A 10,330-nucleotide genomic window follows, 5' to 3' on the forward strand; every position below is an offset into this window, starting at 1 on the left:
AAGACATCTTTCAGAGGAAATTAGAAAACCCATCTTGAAAACAGAATCACCACTAAACAAAATCACAATACTTCTACTACTAACAACTTACTGCAGTAACGTACTAACCTAACCTAACCAAAGCCACCTGAGGCCAACACAGCAAAGAATTTGCGGAGAAGGAGAAGATTGAGAAAAAAAAAATAAAAACTTCTCATCGTCAGCATCTACTTCTTTTATTATGGCTAAGATTTCAGCATCTGTAGGGTTTTGTCCAAGACACTTCATGACTGCTGTTAATTCTGAGGTGGTAATGTGACCATCTCCATCCTGATCAAAAAGGGCAAATGATGCTCTCAAATCTTCTATTTGCACATCAGTAAATTGAGAAGCCTGAAAAAAAAACGTATATGTGCAGTATATACGCTATCCTCCACTCTTCAACTTATTCTGAAAAAAAATATAAAAAGCCAAAGCAACTTAACACTAGAACAGCTATGTTGGTGCTTTAAAAGCTTTAATGCAGCCTAAGTAGAATGTAAGTCTAGATAAATCATAATTTGAAGGTTTAAGGATACATTACAAGCAGCAATTTCAAGTTTTATTAATAAGAAAAAAAAAACTCAAGTGAATTGATTATTAGAATCTCTCACATAAAACAGAACAGTATTTATATATCTCTTTAGTCCTGATTCCCCAAAGCAAATTTCTTAGCAATTAAACTCTATGCTTTATAAAAAAAAGAAGGTTGTAATCTTGTAGCGGTGTAATGTGGTAATAACGTCTTAACACATAAGTGCATTGATCTACTCAATCACAGATAATAGTAAACAATATACAAATGAGAACGAGAACATTGATGAAAAACACAGTAAAAACTAAAAGTTACATTTAATATGAAAATAGGGGAGGGCTCAAAGAAGATATTACAATAATGGCAGAGATGATTGATTATTGGATTATCTGGACATTTCATGCCAAAGTGAAGTAACTTTATGTTAGTCCAAGAATAAAACCCCTACATAGCTTAATCAGTCTTACATGTAAATTGACCATGCATATAAATTGGTCTTACAATGACCATAGAACATTGAATTACGATAATCATAGAAAATTGGTCTAATAAAAGTCAACTTAGCATACACACATTTAACCAAAAATAAAATATTCAGTTCTAGTCACTTCCACTCAGGTCCTTGTCTTGAAAATCCCCTTTCTGGACCTTTCCCACTATATTATTGAAGCTCTACAAACATAGGCTACACTTTAGTTTTTATTTGTCAAGATCATTTCCTTGGTTATATTTCATAAGCATCTGCCTTTTTGGTTCTAGCCTGCAACTGGTATTTATAAAGTCCTGAAATTTCAAAAATTGGCTCTGGAAGTTTTTCTTGACAGTCTTGAACCATTTTGATAATAATATGAGGACCAAAGTTGTTTAAGGTTGGTTGGGAACTAAAAATAGAGACCATTTGAAGTGCAAAACAGTGAAATTGAACCTTCACTGTGCCAGCCAGAGGGGAAATTTAAGAGGCTAAAATTTCAATAGCAAGAATTACAAAAATATATGGCACATACACCAAATTTCTGAAATTTGAAGTTAGTCACGATATGACAACTCGCTATGAACAATGTGAGATAGAAATACTTGTTTTTCTATAGTCTGACCCATGCCGTCTTTATTGTCTTTACTTAAACTATTTCTGAAGCATAAAATTACACTTAGTATACACCTTTACATTATCTAACCTAGCTGTCCATGAGGATACCCTTCCCTTGATTGGTTCTTGCTTAAATACAAAGAAAAATGTAACCTATTGGTTAAATAAAATTTTGGTTGGAAATTTTCATATTTAGGAAATGGTCAAATGATAAGTTATTATAAACTGGCTACTTGAAAAAAAAATTGAAGGGAGGGGTTTGATATTGACTCTCTAGTTACAACTAAAAATTATTCATAAGACAACAAACAAAAAAACAAACTTTCCAAGAATCAATAAATTTTCAAAATTATATCCATTTCCTGAGTCTATATAGCTAACCTAAACAAAGCTAGGTGCCTCCTAGCCTAAAATAAATATTGTTGATGAATAAACCTGAAATAAGCCAAATCAGATCGGTTAATTGCAGACAAAGTGTGTAAATTGGAAAAACACTTACCATTTCAATAAAAAACTAAAAAGCTGACTTGTGTCTAACCAATTTAGCACTGCATTCTAGATTAGTCTTTTTACAACTCTAAACTTCGCGTTTTATATTGTGGGATTTTGGAGTTTTGTTTAAGAATCTAAAGCTGATTGACTGACGTTGTTTCTATGTGTTGTCAGAATGATGCAGCAATTCTGACGCAACAATGTCTCCAAAGTTTACAGTGAAAACCAAAAAAGAAAACCGTTTGTGTTTTAATAGGGATATATATGCTGTTTTGGTACATATTAATTATACAAAACACACCCAAGAAGTGAAGTAAGGGCAAACATATTAAAATATACCCAAATATGATGAAAATATAAATACTTTAGTAACAGAATTATGGGAACTACAACAAAGAATTATGGAAAACAGGCCGTTAGTTTCCATAGTTTTGTTACTAAACTATTAAAATTTCATCATATTTTGGTATATTTCATTATGATTAATCTAACTTCAATTCTTAAGTGTGTACTAGCTAACAAGAAAGTACCTAAGCTAATTATAGCCAATTACAAGAGAGAAAATAGGTTTACTTAGATCAAACAAAGCAAACCTCTTAAGCATGTTTTGGGTAACTAGCAAGTACCACATTTTTCACAATATCCAACCAGCAGAAAAATCTATTTGAATTTATCAGTCATCTTAAGAAGAAGCTAACAATGACCATTGGTGTGAATATGAGATTGAGTCAAAGAACTGTGTTATCTACCTAATGGGAAAAAATATTGGGTTTGAACATATCCTTTTTTAAGCCTACCACTTGATCCCCCATTCAATCCGCTTTTCTAAACATAATAACCACTATAAAAGTCATGGCACCATCGGCAGCGTATTCCTCAGAGCGCACTGCCAGCGGTCAGATACTTGGAAGGATGACCAGTGGCTGGAGGTTGACAGAAATTAGCAGTAATAGGCTCCTATTTGTTCCTGCTAGTCCCGCGAAAATGTTGTCATTATTACTCCCTATCAACTTGAAACTAATATTTTTAACTCCCTGGGCTGTCAAGACCCCAGTGCAGAAGAAAAAATTGGAAAGTAAATTTGGCTCCCCCACAAGAAGGCTAAGTTCCATTTTTTGTTAGGGGACAAGCCTCCTGAATCTGAGCACTGTATAGGGCCTAATTTTTTTTCTGATAAGCTTGAGATTTCCAAGGGTCATGGTCTGGACTAAAGGACCTCAAATTTTTCATTTGAGGGGAGAGGGTGGTAGGGTGTCCAGAAGCAGGCCATACATGGGATTGTCCTGATAAATTTGCAATTGTAAGCCTCCTTACTAAAACGAAACTAACATTATTTTAAAGGCACTATCCCCCCCCCTAAAGAAATCCCAAAAAGGACCATCATATGTTTGTTTTTCCTTTCTCCGAAGTGGCTTGAAATCTTTACATTTAAGTTCTACATGGGTTTAAATGGCGAAACATCTACACTTATTTGTGGCAATCATTTTCATTATGACTTGAGTATCCATTTTAATTTATATTTGCTTAGGCAGTCATCTGATTATCCATAGCATAGGGACAGATATAAACCTGTCAACCCAGGCCAAGAATTACATTTGGTGCCACTAGTTGACAAACCAATTATAGGTATCAGGTTATGGCTATTTTACTTCTTTGAAGAATATAATTATTTATTGTATATGTATTTAGTTGTTTTAGTAACATTGGCATATTCTTCTATTTATGCAAACCCTTATGGGTGAAGAGTTTTAAGAAAAACTTTAAGATTCATCCTAATAATATTGTATTGCTGATAACACTTAAAGTAAATACAATCAATTTTATTCTGTACATTAGAATTTAACTTTAAATGCAATTATCAAAGCAAATGTCTTTATAGTGTCTTCATATGATAGCTTTGAAGCCATAATGTGTTCTATGTCAAATATGAATGAATGAATGTATTTAATACCCAGCAATGGAGAAATAAATTGAGCATAAAAAAAAAGAAGCACAAGACACTAATTCATCTGTCACAAACAAAACAGATGCCAACTACTGCCGTAAAACATTGGCTCATAGGTGGGTCTTGACTGATGAATTACATTGGTCAATTTGCGACAGAATTACTTCTTCAGGTTTAGTAACACCATACTGGCCTGTAACATACCTATTCCTTGTCCACAGTGATAAATGCAGCAAAAACTTTGCAAACTTGTAGTACATTTGAGTATTTGAGTGTAATTTCAGTTTATCTGTAGCAAAATGTAAAAATGCACAAAAAGGGACTGAGATAAAGATAATGAGGAAAAATCATAGCATTGTAAACCTGGGCCAAAAGACAACAATCAAACTTCTGCTTATTTGCCACTATTCAGCTATACATAAAAAGGATCGCTTCTGAAAATGAGAGAGCAGTAACCACCATGTCTCTAACATTGATTGTCCAATAGGGAGGTGCAGACATACAATATCATCCACAAACTCAACAATAGAACCACCAAGTATGATGCTCTGAGCAGCATCTGATTTTGAGTTAAAAAGCAGCACTTCAGACTTTTCAGCATTAAAATGAAGTCCAATATGGGCATACTTTTGTTGCAACTTAATAAAATTAGCTTCTAGTCCGTGTCAAATCAAACACAAATAAATACCAAACAGAATATAAGACATAAGTGACTTTGATTGTGGCCTTACAATACTGTTATTAAATACTGTCAGTGACAAAATAGCACCTTGTCTTACCGCTTCTTTACTGAGAGAAGGGAATTTCCACGTGAAGAAAAAGCAAAATCACATAAGAGACAAGTAGTAAACTCGTTAGCTAGTAAAGGGAGTCTAAGTTCCACTTTCAGATTTTCATACACATCAGCCAGCAGGGCTAGGATCATCAACTAAAGCAGATACCAAAGCAGAAAGGACATGAACACACCCCAGGCAAGACTGAAAACCAAAATGGTGGGCATAAACTGTTTATTTAGTTCTCAATCCATCAACTATCAATTTCTCAAAAATTTTACAAAATAAAGTTGCAACTGTTATTGGGCAAAAAGACAAACGTTCAGAAGGAGGTTTATTCTTCTTTGGGATAGGAGTCAAACATCCAATTGAAAAAGAATCAGGGACAAATCCCAGATTAAATATTATTTGGTAAAGGAATACTAAGGGTTCCATAAACAGTTCACCACAGAACAACAAATGCTGTGCAGATATCCTATCAAATCCTCCAGACTTCTTTTCTTCAGTTTACTAATTGCAATTGGTTATTAACTGATTATTTGAAATAATCAGTCAAGGACTAGAAGCATGCTCAAAAAATATTGGAGTTTCACTTTGAAACTATTTTGCAGATGTGGAATCGGAACAGAAAATTCTCCTTTTATTATACTCGACCCATGAGGAAAGTGGTATACAAGATTGTGTTTGACTTGGCATATCTTTTACAAGACTGGACCACAACTTATTTGGCCAAGACCAAACTTCTTCCAAACAAGACAAAATAATTGAGCTCCAATTAAGAGAAAGGTACTTTGCCAACTGGCATTTAGTATAATACAGTTTTTACAGCCACCTATTGTGTGGTTTATCTGCTTCAATCCGAACTGAAAGCCAAAACTTAGCAGAAAATCAAGCATTTTGTAAATTATCATTAGTTGACCAGCCAGGCTCTTCAGTTCCAACTTTTATTCACCTAATAGGTACTGCCAATTTTTCTGCAAGAGCTAGGGCATGAGTAAGTTCACTACAATAAATGTTCAGTCTAACTAAAAAATCATAAATATTCTTCCTTGAACTCTGCATCAACAAATCAAAATGGACACTAATTTTTGTGAGGAAATCATTACACACATTCAGGAAAAGATCTAGAGATGCCCTATCCCAGTCATTAGCATAAAATACAGATTGATTTTTTAGAAGCCAGTAAGAAGAAGGGCCACAATCACGAAACAGAGCACTAAAAGACAAAGGGAAGTGATCTGACATAAAATTAGAATTACTAACAACAACTTTGGCAATAGTTACAGATGATGTATGACAAACATGGTCTAAGTTAGATGTGCTACCCAAATTATAGACATAAGTAAAACTCTCATTCTTCAGTGCAACTACACAATCATCATTCAACAGTCCAAAAATAATACTTGAGCAATCAGAATCACCAGAAGAATTATGTGGGTTGGTTAGATCAAAAATTGAAATCACCAGTTGCAATAAAGTATAAACTGTGCTCTTTTATTTTTCACAAATATTTGGATAAACAAGAAGCACTAATGGCAAAAAGTCTCTCAGATTGGTTGTCATGGTAGTTTGTGGGCAGATAAATTTCTAGCACAATAAAATTCCAGATTCTGATTGCCAAAAAGTCACTTGCTGAGTCGAAAATGGATGAAGGATATGGATCTGCTTGTACTTCTGCGGTACTTTGCCAACTGGCATTTAGTATAATACAGTTTTTGCAGCCACCTATTGTGTGGTTTATCTGCTTCAATGCAAACTGAAAGCCAAAACTTAGCAGAAAAGCATGCATTTTGTAAATTATCATTAGTTGACCAGCCAGGCTCTTAAGTTCCAACTTTTATTCACCTAATAGGTACTGCCAATTTTTCTGCAAGAGCTGGGGCATGAGTAAGTTCACTAAAATAAATGAGTCGAAAATGGATGAAGGATATGGATCTGCTGTTTCGAAGATTTTGCCCCCCCCCCAAAAAAAAAAAAATTCCTGCGTACGTGCCCGATAAGTGGCATCCAGTTGAACAAAAATCGCACTTTATTTGATGCAGATTTCGCAGACGATATAACACTTCATTCTCACTGAAGAGAGGAGCTTCAATACAACATAAATGAGCTCTTGAAATTAGGTGAAAGAGTAGGTTTAACAATAAGCACGCAGAAGACAAATATCATGCGCAATGTGAATAGACTACCTGCTAAACCACTGACAGGTACTGCCAATTTTTCTGCAAGAGCTGGGGCATGAGTAAGTTCACTACAATAAATGTTCAGTCTAACTCAAAAATCATACATATTCTTCCTTGAACTCTGCATCAACAAATCAAAATGGACACAAATTTTTGTGAGGAAATCATTACATACATTCTGGAAAAGATCTAAGCCCTGTCCCAATCATTAGCATAAAATACAGATTGATTTTTTAGAATCCAGTTAAAAGAAGGGCCACAATCACCAATCAGAGCACTAAAAGACAAAGGGAAGTAATCTGACATAAAATTGGAATTACTAACAACATCTTTGGCAATAGTTACAGATGATGTATGACAAACATGGTCTAAGTTAGATGTACTACCCAAATTATAGACATAAGTAAAACTCTCATTCTTCAGTGCAACTACACAATCATCATTCAACAGTCCAAAAATAATACTTGAGCAATCAGAATCACCAGAAGAATTATGTGGGTTGGTTAGATCAAAAATTGAAATCACCAGTTGCAATAAAGTATAAACTGTGCTCTTTTATTTTTCACAAACATTTGGATAAACAAGAAGCACTAATGGCAAAAAGTCTCTCAGATTGGTTGTCATGGTAGTTTGTGGGCAGATAAATTTCTAGCACAATAAAATTCCAGATTCTGACTGCCAAAAAGTCACTTGCTGAGTCGAAAATGGATGAAGGATAAACTGACTTCAGAAAGGTTGCTAGACTACCACAAGGCTGGCCAAAAGACTGAGACCAAGAACACTTTATGATTGGTTGACAGTTCCAAAAGGCTCAGGCTCAAAGTAGTTGCAAATTGCTCCTGAATACACATTATGTCACACTTAGATAAAAAGTCCTTTAAAAACACAGAATGATTTAGCAAATTTCCATTTAAATTCTATGAGACAATTGTATAAGAGATGGAGGATCCTTGGTTTATTTCTTCATTGAGCCTTGAGTGGGTAGGTTTCAGAGTCATTTTGATGGAGTTTCGCATTGTTTTTTGCCTGATTAGCCAGACATCTTACACTGTTGTATGTATGGCCTTTTTTTGCACAAAATGCAGTACATATCTTTTGTGCACTTATTATCCTTTGTGGAGGTGTGGTCAGAAGCACTACAATAACCAAAAATAGGCACTAATACACAGTTGGCCACTATATGACCAACTTCATAACAGGAAAATAAACTTTTTGGGAGAAATTTGAAATCTTGCAGGCAGCTTCTCAAAGCCAACCCAAACTGATACCACAAGAAAATCTTTAAGGTCCTTCCTGGTCCCAAAATACAGCTTAAACACTTTGGAATGCTCAAAGTTGCTGATTTCTTTTGTCCTTGATGCCCTTGGAACGAGGAATTCTACATCAGTACAAGTCATGTTAGGAGAAACTTGCTTCAGGATGGCAACAAACAGTTTCTCTTTGAGCATAGCAGTAATCTCAGGCTAACTAGCTTTCATTTTCTCAACAGATGATTTAGATTTGATGTACAATTTCCAGTCCTGTTTAAACTTTCTTAGCTCACTTATTTCCAATGAGTCAGGACAAATTCTGTACACAAACTGCTTGCAAGGGTTAAAATAAAACTTAAAAACCCAAAATGCAATCCATCATTTCATCAGCTCAAAGAAAAGGAATATAATGGAAATACCTAACTATATGTTGAAGGGTCTTTATGTGAAGAGGGTTGTGGAAGTGGTTGCTTTTTAAAAGAGCACAGCCTATGCATTATGGAAAACACAAGTCAGGGACTAGTATCCCAACAGCTGAAGTAGCTGCTGTCAATTTGGGCTTAGAGACCCTAATTGAACCAAAGCAGAGCAATTAATGCATAGTAATATTCTCTGACTTTAAATCTGCTCTCAATATCTTAAGAAACCCTAAGTTTGAAACATTGGTCATAAACCTAAATCAAACCAAAGAAAACCTAAACAGCCTTGGAAAATTAGGCTTTGTTATTAAATTTCAATATAGCCTATACCTAGTCATCTAGGTATAGAAGGAAATGAAAAAGCAGACAAGATAGCAAAGTAAGGAGCAAAAAGCCAAATGGAACCAGTGAAAGCTCTAACTAGGTCTATAATGTATAGCCTACAACTAGATTATGAGCGTGTTCCAGCTGAGACAAAAAGTAACTAAAAGTTACGGAAAAGTTACTAAAAGTAACTTTTTCCGTTCCAGCTGATGCTATTTAGCAGCTGGAACGACAGAAAAGTTACTTCAAAGTAACTTTTTCAGTAACTTTTACTAAAGATAGTTAACCAGCATCTTTAGTTAAGTAACTTAACATCATTATCATCACCAGAATAATATATAAAACTTTTATAGTGGCTAAAACAAAAGTTTGAAGACCATGAGCCTTTATGCAGGGAAGAGAATGGAACTGCAATCGTTCAGAGAACTAGTGATGGTAAACAATCTTATTTTGACCTTAAAATGATTTTTACAAAAAAATTCATTGGTAAAGTTAAAGCATTAATGTGATATGGGCATATCTAGAGAAGCTTGGTTGAATAGTTTGTTGGGGTGAAGTCTTCAGGTCTTGCTTTAGGAAGCTTCTAATTAAATTCTTGTAATCCTTGGACAGTTGCTAGCCTATCCAAAGTCAATGGTAAATTGTTTTGTAGAGGTGGCATAGCCTAGAGTGAGTAATAGGTCTAATTGTCCAGAAAAAAATGTATATAGTTCAAAGAAAGCTTAGTTCAATCCCACTTGACAGAAAGAAACACTGTGTTACTCTGGAAGCTGATTTAAAACATTCAATGATTATTACTTGAGCTAGCCTTGGCTAGATTGAATCCTGCAATTCATTGAAGTGCTTCAAAAAACTTTGCAGTTTATTGGTAGCCTGTAACAACTTTTTAATATTAATTTATAGATACATTTGAGCCCTCCTAGCAAAGTTTCTCATAGGCTACTCCAGGTCTGAAAACCTAAGCTTAGGAGTTTAAGGCCTGGTGTTGCTGTTATTTTGGTTGGGATAAGGGTCAATGGTGTGACTCTGTAAGCTTAGCCACAGTACAGCTAGCTATAATGATTAGCCTACCTGGAGAAATTTAGAGGAAAAACTTAAGAAGAATCAAATTGTTTTTGCACTCAAATGAATTCAAATGAAGAATCAATGTTTTGTAACACTCCCAGCTACAGACATTGAATCAGGATATCACTTGCTGTGCAATGCTGACTATTGGTCAGCATATAATTTTTTTCTTTTTTAAGTAGGCCTAACTTTTTGCTACATAAGAAAATAGGGTCAAAACTAGTAGGCTATGCAATTACGCA

Source organism: Artemia franciscana, chromosome 5 (genome assembly GCF_032884065.1).
Source record: "Artemia franciscana chromosome 5, ASM3288406v1, whole genome shotgun sequence".
Lineage (NCBI taxonomy): Eukaryota > Metazoa > Arthropoda > Branchiopoda > Anostraca > Artemiidae > Artemia > Artemia franciscana.